Source organism: Stegodyphus dumicola, chromosome 2 (assembly GCF_044657685.1).
Source record: "Stegodyphus dumicola isolate Sdum_Otavi_A_Nest chromosome 2, ASM4465768v1".
NCBI classification, from domain to species: Eukaryota; Metazoa; Arthropoda; class Arachnida; order Araneae; family Eresidae; genus Stegodyphus; species Stegodyphus dumicola.
In genome coordinates, this window is record NC_140769.1 from 57,389,112 (window position 1) to 57,409,624 (window position 20,513).

At 32.7% G+C, this 20,513-nt stretch overlaps 1 protein-coding gene across 2 annotated transcripts in view; it reads right to left on the reverse strand.

Moving 5' to 3' along the window:
- Positions 1-20,513, reverse strand: part of LOC118189594 (fibrillin-1-like) — a 791,047-nt gene that overhangs the window by 406,657 nt on the left and 363,877 nt on the right. The window lies entirely within an intron of this gene.

Consider the following 20,513-nt stretch of genomic DNA (forward strand, 5'->3'; position numbering starts at 1 on the left):
TAAAAGACGAAGAAACTTTACTTTTTTCCCGTAACTCCAGTAAATATATTCTAGGTTCTGTAAACAGGAATAGCCTGAGGTTATTGGTGTGGAAAGCAAAAGGTTTCCGTATTAAAAGTCTGTTGGGAATTCTGGACTTAGTCGGTTCGATTTGAAAAGTTCTCTCTAGGTCTGATGAAGTAAGTTTTCGCTCAGTGATAAAAAGAGAAATATTGACTGCATATTTTGCATATGCATTTATAAATATAAATTTTACCTCTGTACATATCTAATGCACACATTACATTATACATTTACGATGTCGGTAATGGTTTTGCGAACTAAATGTATAATTGGAAGAAAAACATATTCAGGTAGAATTTAGAATTAAGCAAAAAAGCATCTTCAGATTGGCAGAGATTTTGAATAAAATTCTATTGATTTTGAGCGCGATCAGGCAAAAGATCCGTTTCTTCAACAGAACCTTTTTGCAAAGGTGGAATAATAACCATATGATTAATGAAATCAATATGATGGAACAAAGAGGAAAAAAAACACAGTGTTATCTCACTCAAGGAAAACGGGAATGATGCGTGAAAAAGTTCCAATTTTAGAATTTTTGAAAATAACTGAATTGTGAAGGAATAGCTAAAAAAGGAAAACAAAACATCAAGGAACACAAATCCTATACAGAAGACAAAAGGAAATATATAAAAAAAATCTTCAGATGTTATCATATTAGTTGACGATTAAACACAATTATATTTTGAAGCTCAAAAAGTCATCCACGAAGTTTTTCAGTTATTGAATTGAATTTCCTTAAAAAACCTTTCACATTCATTAAACTTCATTTTCACTAGTTAATGATATTAATTCTAATCCAAGTTTTCCCAGCACTTTCAAAATTCTAAAATGGTAGCTCTTCACATTTCAGTACTGTTTCCATTGACAGATGACAATGCATTCATTTACTCTTTGCTCTCTCCTTTGATTTCTTTATTCTTTTTACGATGGCCACATTACGATGCAATATAACTTCATGAGAACTTAATAACGTACTTTTAGACATTTAAAACATAAATAAATTATGTGAAAATTCTTTCGGCATAATAAATGTAACAAAATTTTATATTAAAGACATTATTAAATTACAAAGACTATTCCTGAATGGTATTTAAGGTGGGAAAATCAAGCTTGAACTATTCTTTATTAATTGAACCATCAATGCAAATTTAAAATGAAGTCAAATATAGCAAATTTCGCAATATACGGTGTTTGACATCATTTTGAAGAACAGAATTTTCCCGAATATTTTGTGCAATTTTTATTGTACGGGAGTCAAACACTTTTTGTGTTTTTTAGTTTCAACATTTTCCTAAAAGGAGAAATGTGTAAAATGTTAGATGTCGTAATTTTTGTAAAATTGATTTCTTTAATTCTATAAATACAAAAACACGAATCTTTGCATTATGTTAAACATTTCTGTAACTGGATGTATATATCTACGATCAATGCTCTTGAAAATAAAGGCCAAATAAAAACTTTTGTGGGTACGGTGTATTATATTTATCAATATCACTCTTTGTACTGCTACAGAAATTTACGAAGACGAATTCAGTTGTATAAATGTTAAATCTGAAACGGTGTATTTAATTATGACAAAGCACACTAGGGCTATCTGCCTAAGGGGAGGGATGCCTTTCGTGGAGGACTTTCTAAGAGAAACTGGCTCGTATACACGTTACACATGGGGAAAACCACGAAAACGCCCATGCAGCCAGCCCGTTCGCGGGATTCGAACCTCGGACCGAACTACCAGTGTTCAGCGACTTTACCGCTCGGCCGCTGGTGGGCTTGTTAAATCTGAAAATACTTCTCTAAGAAAACTTCCTTTTTACACGGTCGCAGCAGTCAACTTTTTAACTGCTTCTTTTTCAGCATTTGAAAGCATTTTAAATTACATAAATTTGACAATTAGCTTTCAGTCAATTTGACAATTTGACATATTAAACAATCGCTTTTTTGTTTTCAAAAAAATCTTTCGACAAAATGTGTTATGTTTTCTTTATTTGTATTAAACATTTGTATGCAACCACAATTGCCTTTTACATTATTTGATAAAATGCAGAAATATAAACTATGATTCTACGACCAGTCATTGAAGAGATATATTCGCGTACAGTTTTAAACATTTTGTTTACCAGGTATCTCTAGTGTATTAATAACGTTTATCAATGCAACTGTTCTTTATTCAGGGTGAAGTGAATATGTGCTTAATCTTTAATGCTTACAACACCATTCTGTTATAAATCTGTTACATCTACCATAGTCTGTTAGATACTGTGTTGCTATTCTTAAATCATATATAAATAACGAATTCCTGACATCTCGCATATAGCAATAAAACAGTGATTACGCATATCAGCTGACTTTGGAAACTGTCTGTACGGCTGAATTCATAAAATCATTCAAGTAATCCATGATCAAAATTTTGATAAAAATATAAACGATAAACAGTACCTTAATTTTCAGAAATATTAAAAAATTGCATATTTATGTGTGTTAAATAAATACAACTATTATTTGCATTTAAATTTCATGCGCATGGATTTACGTACTTGCAATATCATATTGTATATATTAAATTCTTGCTTACCGTGTGTTGTAGTTTACATTTTTACATATTATCTGTTTCGTTTTACTTTAATAATTCGGTGTCTTGTACATTATCATCATTCATTTTACTTGTATGTTTACATATATGCATTTTACCATGTGATAATTCACTTCATCGCATTCTAATAATTCATCGCATTCTGTTTTACCAAAGATTACGTCAGCATAAATTAAAGTTTAATTTTAGACCTATTAGTGTTATTTTAAATTAGGAAATTCTTCTTTTACTTATATTTTAGCACATAGTATGCTATGCTTTATTTCAACATAAATTTAATGCGCAACGGTTGGTCTCTTTATTTTAATTCAGATATTTTACTCTTGATATCTAGCCTCTTATGCGTCAGAAATATATTAAAATGCTTGGTTAAAAACATTTGTACGAAAAATTGCGTTCAGCTATCAGAACTTGTGTTCCTCTTGACTTGCTTTGGAAACATGAACTGTCCTGACTCGGAACAGGGAGCTTACTCAAGCTATGTTCAATAAATTGTGAAGTAGACAATACACACAGGAAGGGTATACGAAACCCTTTATTTTTCTATCTTTCCAGAGATTTCCGGAACTTCGGAATACAGAGACCAACCACTTGTGGTCTGAACGTAAGAATCTAAAAGTACTAACTAAAACTCTAACTAAAACTAACTTTGGATTAATATACAAGTGTCTAGCTTTAAGATTGGCCGTTATTTAACAAAGTCCGTATATAGTACGCCGAGCTGCTAAAACTACGATACGTTTTGCAATTATCAAGAGGACTAAACCTCTGGCCTTGAAGGCAACCAGGAACTGAGTGAAAACTCGTAACACTAAAATAGCAAGCGGCTTGCTTCCAATAACTCCTTCCTCTCTCTTGCTTGGCAAAAAGCCAGAACTTAAGTACTTGGCGTTAGCAAGACAAATTTGCATAAATAAGTTAAAGCTTTTAATTCTGGCCGGAAGTAGAAAATAAGAAGTGATAGTAAAGATTTAAAATAAAATAAACGTTAGTAAAACTTAGGATCCTTACAAAGAATATACGGGATGATGCAGAAGTGTTTCAAGTAAAAGTATCTTAAAACCAAACTGAAACACATAGTGATCTGCACTGATACACATACTGATCTGCACTGATACAGTTAAAACCCCTCTGTTTTTATAATATTAATTACAGAACTACAATGCATTAAGTTATATACATGTCTGTGTTACATATACACTAGTAAAAGCAGTTTCTTCTGAAAACAGATCTGGATTTGTTTGAGACACACTGCATTATTAATAGCTAATAAAATAATTCGGCAAGACCATACTGTAGGGATAAAGTTATAAACAATGCATTTGCTTTCAAAATTTCAACTTAAAATCTCTCATTTTTAACGCTTGCTTTTATTTCGTAAACATGTAATCTACTTCATCCTCTTTCATCGCCAGATAAAGATGGGAAAATTATGTCAGAAAATGTGAAGTAATGCCGTTCGTTCCGTCTCATACGTCCATTAATACATCATTAAGTGTTTTCTACTATGCTTGAACTGTGTCGATCAAAACTAGTATATCTTCAATTTTCATCAAATTTATGCTGTGCCTGAAATAAAGAGATATTTTGAGAAGATGTATACAAATACTTATTATGAGGGAAAAAATATCAATGCGTAAGTCTTCATCGTCTAGCCATGTCATCATTAAAATTAATATCATATACACATGTCTACATCCCAGATGTTTATATAACTCTTTCTTCTGTACCTTTTTTATGTCTGCACTATACGTTCTTTCGGTATCTTTATTTTTATTTACATATTTGTCGCTGAAATGTTAATTGTTTGAAATACTTAAGTGATTAATTCTTTCTTGAGTCATGGAAACAAAAGCTTCTTTCCTTGCTTATATTGAAGAAGTCAAAAGCAGCGAGTAGCGTTCGTTTAATTACTACAGAAACGCACGTTTAATGTGTTTTTCAGGGTGCTTTTAACATGCATAAAGAACGGTACCGGTTAAGGCAATCTAGGCTCTAAGCACAGTGTTCTTTCAATAGTCCTATGATTACTTTCGTTGTTTCCATAGAGACAAATCCCTCCAACATAGTAGCATAGACCTCTGGGCCTCAGCAGTAATCATAACACTTCTGAGATAAGGCGAAAATTGCAAAATTTCAAAAATAAATTATTTATTTCAAAGGAAGTCCGGAAGGCATCGGTAGTATTTCTCTTATCAAAGCCACATCATAAACCACATATCGTAAACCAACCATTGTAAACCACATCGTATTCTCGGTATACAGAAGAGAATTGTCCTCTAACGGCGTTAGAAATTAATTGCTTGTGTGTTTTCTCAACAGTTTCCATCGCCCTGGAAATTTCGTGGTTCTATGACCAGCAATCCTCTCGGCAATCGACAGTATAAAATACCATAATAACAAAGCACTTAAAAAAAAAAAAGAAAAGAAAAGAAAAAAAAGAAAAAAAAGACAACTAATACAGGCACCGAAAACCTTTTTGAGCTACTGGTCAAAATCAACCAAAATATGTGTTTACAGAAGACGTTTCGGGTCAGTGGGTATTTTTATTTTAAAGCAATATTTCTTGGTGAATAATAAGATAAATTGTATTGCGAAAATAATTACAATACGCTTTAAACTTTAAACAGAAAAAAATATAATTGTAAGTATATTAAAAAATTAACTGAATGAATTTTATTTTTCTCTTCTTATCAATCGATGCCCTGATGACATCAGTTTAGTCAATTTTTAATTTTGACTTGAGACGTCAAATTCAGTCAAGTTTGGTTTATAGTTATTCGTCTTAAGACGAATACAGGCGTCTGAAATTTGGGTAATTAAATTGCTCTTTTTCTTACTTAAAGTAAATTTTATGTGTGAAAATAATTGCTCGCTATTTGTAAAAATATTTGCTCGCAATTTGAAACGAATACTGACAATATTGTAAAAACAGTTTTTTTTAAATTATGGATTATGAATTGGTGTTGCTAAACTTATTGCTTTCGTTTTGAAATAATCTTACAATTATTGCTTTTTAGAAATAAAAATGCATGTTCGTTGCAGCAACTTGGTAAAAATGTTATTATATTGATTATTTTCATTTAATTTGTTTATGCATTTTTCAAGTGTTTGCTTAATATTTAAGTTTTATAGTTTTTTTGTGTATTATATTTTATTGTTGGAACCGTTGTGGGTCACCTGAAATTATAAAATTGGTCACTCCGTGACCCCCGGCTTATAGGTTGCCGAGACCTGAACTAATGAAACGTCGAGGCTTATTCTCAACGCAAAAGGCCCAACATAAACACAGAAAGAGACGAAGCATATTCGCATTTCCAACTGCACCCTTCGAACGTGCCATATAACATGCTTACTCCTTCGTGGCAAGCATTTATTGGCTCCTCCTTGAAATCGCCTCGTCAACTTTCTCTCTGTCATTCCTTCCCCATCTCTGCAACGCCTTACACTGATGATCGATGACCAACAACTTAATGACACTTTATACTTACCGCGTTATATTTTAGATAACTTTCTTTCAAATGTCGCATAAGTATTATCTTGTTTTGTCAAATACCAAATGTAATTCAATTAACAGATCATGTTTGACAATGTGACCAGTTAATATCTGAAATGAATTTCCGATGAGCCATTGCGCGGTCTCAAAAGAAATGTCACCTCTACAGACAGCAGTGGGCGCGAGGTAAATACCATTTCACTAATATTAGCCAACAGACGTCCCCGTTCTCCGTCACCTGCCATATATTGAAATACCGACTCGCTTGCCTCTCGTCCTAATGGCTAAAAGGGAGAAAAAAATTAAATAGGAGATACTAAATCTTTTACAGGAGCTCTTGATTTCGATTAAATGAATTGAGACTTTCGATTTTGACGAATTTCTTATAGATAGTTTGCTGGCTAGAAACTGAAAGGTCCATGCAGTTTGACCGAATGTGACAGGCATTTCGTAGTTATTTCCAAATATTAGTTGTGAAGTTCCTTCCCCTGATGAAAGACGACGAACGGAAGTGACCTACCCCGGAAGAACCGGTCGAGGCAGGCTGGTGGGGGGAAAAAGACTGGACTGGTGGGCACTTGGCGTTGGACCGGCAAGCATGCCGTGTGGGGGTATAAGAGAACTGAAACATGTTTTAATTTCTTTTGCGCGCCTTGTATATATATATTGTATATAGTTTATTTTACAGTGTATTCGTTTTATGGTGTATCAATAGTGCAGTATGTGTAATAAATTAGTGAACAAAATGTCAAAGCGAACAAGTGTTATTTTCCCATTATGGTTAGTTCACCAGAAGAACCCACCTCGTGTTTGAACGAGCGCGAGGCCTGATATTAGTGCAAGTCTAAACAATGATTATTGAATTGTTATATTTATCTTTTATTAATATAAAATTATTTTCCGCTGTCAGATGCAAATGTTATAGTAGTTTTTATTGGGAGTTAGCCTGAGACGCGAAACAAATAAACTAAGAAACAATGTTTCAGTTTTTCTTCAAGAAAAAAGAAGAACGAAAAGTACTGTAATTTTTCTGTTCCCGAATAAGAAGAATGACAAAATTTACTTCAACTTTTAATGCGAAGCTTGGCCTCATCGAAATTAGAACCGCAGATGATGTATTACCAGCTGAATATGTTAACTGCTTACACTACATCTGAGCTGCTCTGGAAAAGAGCGATAATTTCTCACATTCTTTTATTTTTAAAAGGCGAATGGGAAGATGTATGAGACCCGGACGACGAAAAATTTTGATGAATTACTGTCCACCCTACTTTAATTCAGGCGCTACTATAAAGTCTATTACGTTTCCTTGGATCCAAAAACATGGAATATCCACTTATGAATTTGTCAGAATTCGAACCAAAGATCTCCGAATTGCCAGCTGCATTTAGTAATCATTTACACTACAAAAACATGCTGAGAGGAATGCGATATTTTTTTTACAAAGTTTATTTATTCAAGACCAAAGGAATGAGAAGGACAGCTCTGTTTTTCCGTTGTAAAACGAAACCAGAGAGAAAAATGCTTTAAATTACTTTTCCTGGTAACGCTAAAAACAGGATATTCCTCCTTGTAAACCTTTATTTCCTCCAGCAAAAACTAAGAATTCCTGATCAAATGCTCCCTATCCTTGATTCTAAAAAAATGCTCACATTTTTTTTCTTTTAATGGCAGAAAGATAGAGAAAGGCTGCTGTAAAATTTCCTCTTCTGAGTAAAATAAATATAATAGATTATCTAATATTACTTGCTCAGGATATAAGGATTGAGAAAGTTTTCTTTAATTTTTCTTTCAAAGGAACGAGAATTGTAAAAGGTTAATCCGATAGGACAGCTTGATGGTTCAAATGTTAGAAAAATATTCCCTTAAACTTCCTCCCGAGAAACAATATTCTTACTGGTGGATGACAGTGAGGAATATCGTACAACACAGAGTGAAATCGTCCTGAGAATTTTAAAATTCAAAGTGAATAATTTTTTGACTTGAAAATGAACGTTTTAAATTTTAAAAAATTGTTAGTGTCTTATACAGAACTTTTTTTTTTCTAGTTTTACACTTCAATGGGAGGAATTTTTAAAAGAAATTTTTCTCCTAATTATTTCCTAGACAGATTTCAAATTTTTCAGTTGCTACGAGATATGTAGCGACTGAAAAATGGGAACAAAAATGTGAAAATTGACTGAACAAAAAAGTGTAAAATTTTGTTCTGTCGAACAGCTTTTACATTTCATTACAAATTCAAGCGAAGATTCGCTGCAGTGTTTTCCAAGCGGTATGTCAGAACACGCTGGTATATCGAGAAGCCTCATGGGACTACCACGAAAATTCTTAACTTAAATAAGAGTTTTAAAACTGTTTCCAGTGTATTTCATACTTGTAGAAATCAATAATTTTTATATGAAATTAGTAAACTCTTAACAGTAAGCCGACTAGTGAATCTCGAGTATCTTTACGCGTATCTGTTAGTCATTTATCTCTTGAGAAACGAATTAGATGAGCCTACCAATAATAGATTTCAGATTTATAAGCGCGAGTTTTAACAATACCTATTTGATCGCAAGATTGCATAGTTCAGTAAAATGTGTTTCCAGTTGAAAAGGGTTTTAGAATCATTTATTCAACTGATCTTTATAGCGTGTTTAGAATTTAAAAACATTATTTGAATATATACGGCCAAATTCGAGAAGCATTCCAATAACGTGCTGCATTTGAAATATTATTCTTTAAATACATCAAATCTTTCAAGTTAAAAAAAATTAAAAATCAATATAAAAATTCTTTAAATACATTATTTTTTAAATCATCAAATCTTTAATACATCAATGATTTCATTCATGTTATATTTTCAGAATATTCTTTAAGAATTACAGTCGTTTTTTAAAGACAATAATAAAATTCTTAAATACCTGCTTTATTCTTTGACAATATGTTTCATTTTTTAAAAGCATTGCTCAAATATTTCCATTCTATGCAAAATATTCAAAACGTTCTTCTAGGAATTTATGAAATAATTCATAATGATGTAAGTATTTTAAGAACACGTTTATTCTGTTTCGCTTTTTTAATATATAACTTTCCTTCTCAAGTGTATATAACAAAATAAAATATCTTTACATAATTAAGAAATTTAATTTTAAATGCTTGTAATGCCATTTATAATCCTTCTTTGTTTAGAACGATCAACAAAGTTTTATCTCCAGCTTATGCAAAATTAATTATGTATTCTCAGAACATGAGTATCATCTCGAAAACAATGTATGAAATTGCCCGCTTTGTTGTCATTTTATAAATTAATCTAAATAATATTTTATAGTTTATAATGAAATGTCTAAGCATATTTAAATAAATATACATGTACATTAACTGAAATTCCAGCTTCTCTTCTTTAATAATTTTGAAAAGCGAATACGTACTAACTTGAAAGAGGAAATTTTCTCTTAGTTTTTAATTCTCGTCAGCTAAATGGAGTGACTGCATGAGTTATTTGACTTTTTTTCCTCCTAGAAAAATAAATATGAGCCAGTTTCTCTAGGAAAGGTCTTTATAATCCCTTCCAGCCCTCAACCGTAATTAATTACTTATTTACAAGGTGAGTCAGGAATATGGCTACATGTTAAGTTGGATCGAGTGATGACAATATTATGGCTACAGGGAACAGGATAGAGCTATTTGAAAATCAAATCTTTATATCACTATTTGAGTGAAAAAAAATACTCAACATGCAGCAACTAGACTCATTTTATTGCCTCAAACTGCTCAAAAGTTTTCAATTTTTACTGATGATGCGGTATCAGTGTTACTGATGGTCTTTACAGGAGATTTTTTCCAGATATTTCTCCCTGTAAACAATCTTTCCAGTTAACAGAGTCGATGGCAACAATTCTGTATTAAAATCAACTCTCCCCAGCATCATGTTATCGCAATCACTCCGGACAATGATTAGTTATTAGCCAAGTCATTATTTACATCATTATGGGCTATGAGCAGTTATCACACGGGTCATTATTTAGATCATTCTGGACAATGATCAGTATCAATCAGATCATTACATAGATCAATCTGGACAATGATTGGTTATTAACTGGTCATAATTTAGATCATTCTGAACAGTGTTTAGTTATTAGCCAGGTCGTTACTTATCATTATGTTCAATAATCAGTTTACAGCACAAATAAATGGAAGCGCAAAAACCTATGATCGGACTCTAATTTGCTGCATGTTGATTGCCGTTTAAATAAATAATGTAAGCTCGGGCATTTATTTGAAGTAAAATAACGAAGGTTCACATTTAATATTCAATTTAATTTCTAATTTTAATCTCCTCTCCAGTATAAGAATAATATTACTTCAAAACATGTCACCATAGTTCTCATGTAGGTTGCAGTATATAATTAATTACCTACCAGTTTACTGCATAATTTATTACACCATACAGTAATCAATCATTTAGATAAAATTCCACACATACGTTATACTATAAGGTATTTCTCCCACTTTCCTAGCGTCCTTCGTGGTGTAGTGGTTCTGCAGGCTGGGCCGGTATTCCAGAGGTCCGTGGTTCGATTCCCGGCGAAGGCGTTTGCTAATTTTTCATCTCTCCGGCCTCCAAAAAATACCTAATGTCTCTACAATATAAGTATTTCCTTTACATGATTTTGTTGTTTTTATTCCACACAGCTTTTCTGTTGCGTTGGGAATACTGCATGTTTGATTTATAAATTCATGAAATTCTTTTGGTTATTTTTAATTACACATGTATTCGCTTATTAAGTTTCATTCTGAATCCAGTAGGGTCGAGCCAAACACATATTGGTTAGCTTAATACTACCAATCAATGAAACTACAGAAAGCATTGTCATTAACATATTTACTGATTCAAAAGAGACTAGAAGAATGTTCTCACAAATTGCTCTATAATTATGTTTTATTATTTGGCAGTTTCAGTAGAATAAAGCATAACTGATTTGAAAGACTTACGTAATATATAATTAAATATCTTATTGTTTATGTGAAAATAATAAGATTATATGGCTCACGGTTTATCCTGGTTTTTGTTTTAAAACTTGTTATTTGATTTGTTAAGTTTTGAAATAAATATTTTTTTAAACTATGCGCACAGTATAGTTTGTACTTCTTAACTGTGTTCCCAATTAAAGATTATTTTGATAAAATCTACGAACGTTGAAATTATTTCCTCACGTATACTTTGCGAGCATTTTTGTCGCCTAAAAATGACTATATCCGCAACAATGCTATCAAGTTTTTCTTGTCCATCCAGCATCGTCAGAACCCCAACTGCACAGCAACGTCATTTACCTAATCCAGCATAAAAATATCCGCATCCTGCAAATACGATTTTGATTAACTAATTGCCATTCATTCCCTCAGCACAACAGATGCGGCTTTGTCCGGCCAACTTACCTTGATTAGCCCCTTGCCGTTTTATTCTTTTTATACGTCATCTGATTTTTCTCTTCATCTTCCTATTTGTATAGCATACCATCTACTTCCGGTATGATATACTTCGAGGAACTTTATCACTAGCTCGCACAGCAATCCTTGATTCGCGGTTCGTAGCACGCACCTGATGAAACTGAAAACATAAACTTTAAACATCATATGAGGTAGAGGGGCCTTCGCTCTTGGCACTTCAAACAGCTTAGGATCTAAAGAGAATTTAAGAAAATATGTGGCACTTTACACTACTGGTAGAACAGCTGATCAATTACCCGGCCCCTGAGCGTGTATAGACAGATACTAGCTCGTTTCACGTGAGTTATTTTCACAACTGTTATAGGCTGCTTCGATTGTCCGTATAAAGGCCATGAAGGCATGACAAATGAAATCAGGAAACGTATTTCCTTCGAAAAAGAATCGCAATACTACATTTTCGCGGTGGGTAGACGGGCGGGTAGCGTTATTCTGTAGCTTATCAGCTATTTTCTTATCTGTTCAATAATGTACTGAGTGAGTGCTTTGAATATTAGATAAAGTAAAGCTCAAAGGATCAAGGGCCATCTTGTTTCATTTTATTTAAGTTTAACAAACATGTTTTAATTTTAATTTGCACCTTTTCTTGATGCGCCATTTCGTCACGTACTCGCTCATTACGTTTGTCTGCGTATAACACCAGCCGCACTTGCCCATTAATGAGCAAACAACGCTGTTCGAGAGAAGACTAAAATTTCTCTACGGTAGCTTTTGATGGTCAATTAAAATCTGATCCAGCTTTCAGTTTCTACCCGAAGGTTATAACGTTGATCAGAAATTACAGTGAAACCTTAGTTCACGAACTTTATTCGTTCCCGAAGAGAATTCGTCATCCGAAATATTTATTAACTGAAAGTATTTCAGTTAATAAATATTATAAATATTAATAAATACAGAGAAATTAATGTAAAATGATTTAGTCCGCTTCTGGACCCCAAGTAATTGCTATGAAAAGAGTACATTGTATATCAGTTCGTAATTCAGAACCAGTGAAATTCATTAAATCTAATACAACATATACGTAATATTCAACACAATAACCAGACAAATAAAAATAGGAAAACTTCAATTAAATTTCATGGTATCATCTACGAAGGAAAGTTAACGGAGCAAGTGTAAAAAGGTGAAGAAGTCAAATGTACAAAACGTTATTGTTTCAATGGGAAATCCTATTCCATAAAAATATCGGATACCTGTTGTCTTTCTGGTCTTTGTCCCTTTACCTCCTCTATTTAAAACCGCTAGCTCTACTTCAGAATCACTTTAGAAAACAAATACGTGGAGAAGTTAAAAATAAATAATAATAGAGCTATTTACAGACATTAGCTATGAGTTACATTACTACTGGAATCATGATTGACATTAAAGCTGCAGAGGATTATACTTATGAGCTATGGCAATGTTAGCGGCATACTGAATCAGTAGAGCTCATCGAAGATCTTGTTTTCAACACAGAATGTGCATTAGCGAACATACATGTGTTCTTAAGATATTCTTGAATGAAATGCATTAAAATTTCCATTTGCGAACTTACCAAAATGAAAGCTGACAATTTCAGGTCATTCGAAAAGGGAGTTATCGAGGTCACCGACTGCCATGTACGCATGCTGATTATTTTCAATAAGGCGGAAACGATGCAAGTAATTGATGAAAGCAAATACAGCATGATGTCCCTAATTAAATGGCATCTGACTTTTGGGATAGAGTTTCCTACTTTCCTACCCGTCCTATCTGTGTAAAATAGATGGTACAAGTTGCCACTCAATGGCCAGGTCTGCTTTGGATATGGCTTTAAGATGTGAGCCTGGAACTGACATATCTAGTGCGTATCAATGGCTGCTTCGTTTTACAATATCTCCATCAGCACTTTTATTACTTGTGTTATCGGCATAAGCTCTGAGATTAGCTGGAACGTCGATAAGAGAATTTTGAATTTTCATTTTACCATTTTCCACCGTAAATAATTTCACATAATTTTAAGAAAAATTTGCACGTTCATGTAAAAAAAAGAGCGTCTAAACAAAATCTCACTATTATGTTTTCGCTTCTTACGGCATTGGATGACTTACATCTGAGTCTGAATACATGTTGTAAGAGTGGTTACTGCTGCGATAAATCTTAATGGTCTGCAGAGCATTCGATTCAATGGAACGTTAGTATATTGGCCTAAAAGGTCCACTGTTTTAATACTTTATGAAAATGCCCAGGAAGCACACGTCTGGAATATGATATGTGCAACATAGGCTTGACCTTGTTAAGAATACAGCTATACTCCAACTGAGATCAAAAAGTTCACTCGACATTAGGAGTATATCTATACTCAGCAAAGTTTCCGTTTATAATTTCACTCAAATCGTGTGAAGAATGAACTGATTGGCACCAGGACAAAGGCATACAAATTTAGCTATGCACTATGGAAAATACTCTGATTAGGAGGCGAAATGTCAGGAGAATTAATCCTGTTTATGTAATTTAATTAATTATGTAATATATGTTTATATATAAAGCGATTTTCTTGATCTCAGTTTTATTATGATCATTAAGTTCTTTGGAGCTTATCGTGCACGAATATAAATTGCCTGTTATTGAATTTTGTAAACATCAGAAAAAGGATTATCTCGATTTTTGGTATACATAGCAAAGAGATGTTTTGGATGTAGTATACATTAGTACAGAGAACAGTGAGCAGCCTATTCCCAAGAGAAGCTCAAAAAGCTAGACATACAGGAAATCTAAAATCAAAATAAATTTATTATATAAAGCCAAGTGCTGTAATTCTGTAATCCTTTTAGCATCTGTTTCACATTTAACTCAAAGCACGGCAGACATAAAACAGGTAAATAACGCCATGTGATGTTTCATGGAAAAAATTGCAGTATTTTTATTTTCGTTGTAAAGAGAATTTAAGAGAGAATTAGAAGCACACAGGAATATAAAAATTTAAATTAGCGATGAGAGGCAAGTGCAAGAGCTGGGACGAAATCTAAATACATTTTAATTTTACTTGCAACTATAGAAGTTATGAGTGCTTGTGAATAAGCAGTCTAATGCACTTCATAATATGTAGATAGTTTTGTTGTGTCTAAAAACACAAGACAGTTACTTTGTTTCAATAACCGTTCTAAATTCAATTAGAAGCAGAATAAGTTATCTTTATAGTTACTTCACTAGGGTGAAGAGAATCATAACGAAATGTTATGCTAAGGTCTTTTGAAGGCTCATAGCATGGAAATGTCTTCCATAAGGGTAGAACGTCGATACAAACTGAGCAGACATATGTTTAACAACTACAAACTTAGTACCTAATTACCGCTTTGCCATTATTGACAATGCAATATTTACCGAGGAGGAGCGGCGTAACACAGCTAGTTTATAAAAATACACTTAGCAAATTTTTGAGGCCTTCATGCCTCGAAAACTCATTTTAGCAATTCTAAAAACGCGAATGAATTCTAAAAAAATATTTTATAGTCAGCGTCGACATAATTTAGTGTTAAGTTACTTCAACTCCAATTTACTGCAGCCATTTATAAATTTTAAACAAGACGTATATAAAAAATAAACCAGAAAAAGAAATATGACATACCTTTCTGATGTAAAGTTAATCCGACCTCTCATATAAAGTCAGTTTAAGAAATAATAGAATTTTTTATAAAGAGCAGAAATATATTGTGAATAAAAAATGATGCTCTCGCTCTACGTCGTCTTTAAAAGACGAAGCAGCAGATATAACTCTTATAATCCTTAGAATGATAAATGGCTCTCTTGGTTCTTTAGATGTACGCGCCGTTGTGAAGACGACTATCTGATCGGCAAAAAGTGATTCGGTTTGCAAGACTGACGAAACAAGGTTGCTGTCTTGGGTAATATCAAGAGATTACGTTCACGCAAAAGTTAAACTCCTGAAACATTTTATTGCCCGAAGTTCTGATTTCCCGCCTCCACCCCAAAAAGGTCGACTCGTTTCATAGCTGTAATTTACTAAATAATTTTTATGCAAAATTCTTAGTAACATGCTTTAGCTATTATAATCAGCTATTTCTTAGTCCCTTTCTTTAAAAACTTCTTACAATAAACCGGAAAAAGCAATCACATTTCATTGAAATTTTTATATCCCGCCGTTGTCAGCTTAACTGTAACTAAAAAAACATACTTCTAAACAATAATTTCCATTTGCAGAAAACAAAAAAAAAAAAAAAAAAGAATTATGGCAGATGATTCAAATGTTTAATCTAACGTTTAAAAGCTGCATTGATCATGATCATTGTTTTATACGCGATAATTCCAACCAAATAGCAAATACATACTCGTGATTCGTATTGGAGTGCTAGTCATAATTACTATCTATTTATCATAATATTACATATAAGATCGAATATGTCCTGGCGTCTTTACCATATGATTTGGTAATATAAGTCATTTACCAAGGATAACGAGCTACAGCAGGATCACACTAGGACATTCTTCTTGACTGACATAAAATTTTTTCTTTTTACTAACATCACCAAGGAAAACGTTTCACCTATTTTTCCGTTTCGCATATTTGTTATACTAACAAAATGGAAATGATTTACTTATACTTGAGGGAAATATCTGTAGAAAATCTTTTTGTAAGCAACCTATATATCGGCTAAAACAACTGTATAGCTGTGGCTGTGTTTTGTATAATTTTCCTTTATCACATAAGCGCACAAGCCTCCATGTAACATTAATCTAGGACGAAATTATATCAGAGAGATTTTAATCAACCATTTGACTTTGCCATTTTTAACAAATCATTTTGTATATAAGGTTTAATGAATGTGACGTAATACTCTTCAAATAATTAACATTTAAAAATTTTTTTGGCTTCCTGATTTTATGTTGTTTTATTTTGTATACTTTATTTTAAGTCGGTTATATTTTGATGATTAATTGAAAATTATTAAAATCCTTTGAAAATAATTTTAAAAATTTCATATGGGAATTTTATCATTATTTTATTCTTTAATTAGTGTATTTATTATATTAGCCATTTATTTTGTTAATCGTCCGAATATAATTCAGAAACGTAACTATGTTGAAAATTCTTAGGCTGATCAAAGATATTTCAACTACTATTTTCTATTTATGTTGTTTTGCTTTTATTTCAAATTTGATTTTCATCTTAAAAATAATTTTCTAGTTAATAATTACCCCTTGATTTTATATATATATATATAAAATTGAAATTGAAAAGCTAATAAGTACTGTGCTGTAAGACCTATTTGGTCTTAAATTTTTTTTGCGTAATATGCTGCAAAAATTATGAAATAATAGGAAGAAATATTGTAGTGAGCTCGCCAAAAAGTTACCAGGAGCTGTGGTTCCAAGAAATACTTCAATGCAGTATTTTTTTAAATAATAACATTGAAGGGTGAAAAATATATATTATATAATCAAGAGATAATTAATATAATCACCACACCTTTTTTCTTAGATAGGATAATCAGAATAGGATAATCAGAATTGCATTTCCCGAATTTACTCTTACTTTATAAATATCTTAAACATCTGACATATTTTTTCGCAATATGACAATATCAGTTTATAGACACAAATGTATCCTTTGAAGGGATACTCAGAATGAGTATAGTTACATTTTTAAGTTCGCATTCTAGAAACAAGTATGCGGATTTTCATTCAACTAGCTGTAGAATTAAAAGATACAAAAAAAATGTACAATAAATAAAAGTTTTATGCAGATTTAAAATCTTACATTATATATATTTATATTAAGTTTGTCCCAAATAATGGAAACACCTAAAGATATGAAGCATCGAGCACCTAATATGTGCACACTCGCCTTTGGTGTCCACAGCTGCTAGAAATCATTTCGGAACGGAGCATTCAAATTCGAAGTGGTCGGCTAGGTGTTTTGTAATAGTACTATTCTAACATTAACTGCTCTAATTCTTTGAGAGATGCTGGGATCTCGTTCTTTTCCGGCACAGACCACAGAAGTTCAATGATATTTAAAGTCTAGCGACTATGCAGGCCGGGGAAGATATGTAATTTCATCTTCATGATGTTTAAACTATGACCATATAATAAATATATCTTCGGTGGATACGATCACTTTCAATTTGAAAGATGCAATTATCCGTAGAAAACAAAATTTCTGCCACTGAGTCGACACCACAGTTTAAAATGATTACATAAGTATCAAATTTATCCTTCCGTAAAGTGATAATTGGAATTGCTGCAACCCTAATATGACTGCTCAAAGCATAAGACAGTAATTAAGACCCAATAACACGCCAAATAAATACTAATTCAGAAGTCAAAAAACAAAAATCAGCGTTAATTTTCAAAATTTTCACAGGACTAGTTTCGATGGTTTTACCGAACCACCATCCTCAGCTGCAAAACCGCAAATGAACAAGATAGGAAACAATGATTAGATAAGATAAGAAAGCCTGGACAAGAATAAGCAAGTGGCGCTATCTGTTGCTGAAACCAAATCTAAAACATAATTTCTTTAAAGGCCAAAGGCAAAGATGGATTGGAATTAGGATCGTTAACAAGAACAGAAAGATTTTTTTGAATGTGAAATGCATCTAGAAAATCCAGTTCTCCAATGGAAGATGTTTTGTGAATAATTTTGGCAGCAGAAAAATTGAAAGTGCGATTTTCGGACCAACAATGTTGAACAACAGAAGACTTATGTGTTTCCTTTTTTCTAACATATGACTTATGTTCCTTGACGGGAAATTTTAAGGCTTTCCTAGTTTGGCCAATGCAAATTAAACCACACTGGCAAGGAATCCTATAAATACCCCAAGAATTCATATCCGGAATGGGGTCCTTGAGTATGGAACTCGGAATTTTATTGATGGGAGAATAAACAACCCGAAAGTTAAATTTCTGCAAAATATGTGCAACTTTATAGCTAATTGATGGAAAGAAGGCAATGACAACAGAATTTTTATAATCTCCTAAAACAGAGTATGCCTTTTAGTGTGTTGAGATGAGAATTTTTTAACTGTTTGATTAATAATGTTGGGTGAAAAGCCCCTGTCAATAGCTGTTGCTTTTAAATAATTTAGTTCTTCATCAAGGGCTAGTTTGTAGGAGCAAACTTGAAGAGCACGGAAAACATAGAAATAAAATGAAGCTAACATTTATTTAGTCGGATGACATGATTTAAAGTGTGGTGGAAGGCAAACCGATGAAGGTTTACGGTAAACCGTAGTACTGAAGTTGGATGTGTTACGTGTGACCAGAATGTCGAGAAACAGAAGAGAATTGCAAGTCTCAAGTTCAAAAGTGAACTGAATAGCAGGATCAATAGAATTCATTGTTGAAAGAACTTTATTTAAATCATCTTTATTACCTTCAAACAGGGTAAAAGTATCGTCTAAGTAGCGGAACCATGCCGGAAAGTTTAAAGTTTCAAACAATTTTGATTCCTAATAATGCATGTAGATATCAGCCAGGATGGGACTGAGGGGGCTTCCCATGGCTAATCCATCAGTTTGCTTCAGTTTGTTTTACAAAATAAATATTACAAGCAAAATGTGTTTGTTTCAAACAGAGTTGAGTGAGAGAAATTAGCTCATCAATTTCGATGCAAGAATAATGAAATTCGAAAAGTCTGGTTTCTAGACATCTTAATGCACCCTCCACTGGAACATTGGTGAATAATGATTTTACATCAAAAGAAAACATGGGTAAATTTCTAGGAGAAATGTTTTTAACCTTTTTTACAAACTCTATTGAATTTTTATGGTGTATATGTTATTGTCTAATAGAGTTGAAAGTCTAGAAACTAAATATTTAGCTAAGGGATACGAGGCAGTACCTAAATTTGATACAATAGGACGGAAAGGAATACCACTTTTATGAATTTTGGGAAGAGCATATAATCTGGCACAATTCGCAACAGATGGGATAAGCGAATGTTTTAAACTCTTAAACGAAGGACCATATATTCCGATCCCTAAAGATCCTTCACTTTCGAACTTGTCAAAAATAAAAACTGCGATCAAATCTTCACAAATCATTTCAAGCAACTTAAAACATTCGCTTATCCCATCTGTTGCGAATTGTGCCAGATTATATGTTCTTCCCAAAATTCATAAAAGTGGTATTCCTTTCCGTCCTATTGAATCAAATTTAGGTACTGCCTCGTATCCCTTAGCTAAATATTTAGTTTCTAGCTTTTCAACTCTATTAGACAATAACATTTACACCATAAAAAATTCAATAGAGTTTGTAAAAAAGGTTAAAAACATCTCTCCTAGAAATTTACTCATGTTTCTTTTGATGCAAAATCATTATTCACCAATGTTCCATTGGAGGGTGGATTAAGATGTCTAGAAACCAGACTTCGCGAATTTCATTTTTCTTGCATCGAAATTGATGAGCTAATTTCTCTCTCTCAACTCTGTTTGAAACAAACACATTTTGTTTACCAAAATAAATATTACAAGCAAACTGAGGGATTATCCATGGGAAGCCCCCTGAGCCCAATCCTGGCTGATATCTACATGCATTATTATGAATCAAAATTGTTTGAAACTTTAAACTTCCCGGCATGGTTCCGCTACATAGACGATACTTTCACTCTGTTTGAAGGTAATAAAGATGATTTAAATAAAGTTCTTTCAACAATGAATTCTATTGATCCTGCTATTCAGTTCACTTCTGAACTTGAGACTTGCAATTCTCTTCCGTTTCTCGACATTCTGGTCACACATCCAACTTCAGTACTACGGTTTACCGTAAACCTTCATCGGTTTGCCTTTCACCACACTTTAAATCATGTCATCCGACTAAACCAAAGTTAGCTTCATTTTATTCCTATGTTTTCCATGCCCTTCAAGTTTGCTCCTCCAAACTAGCCCTTGATGA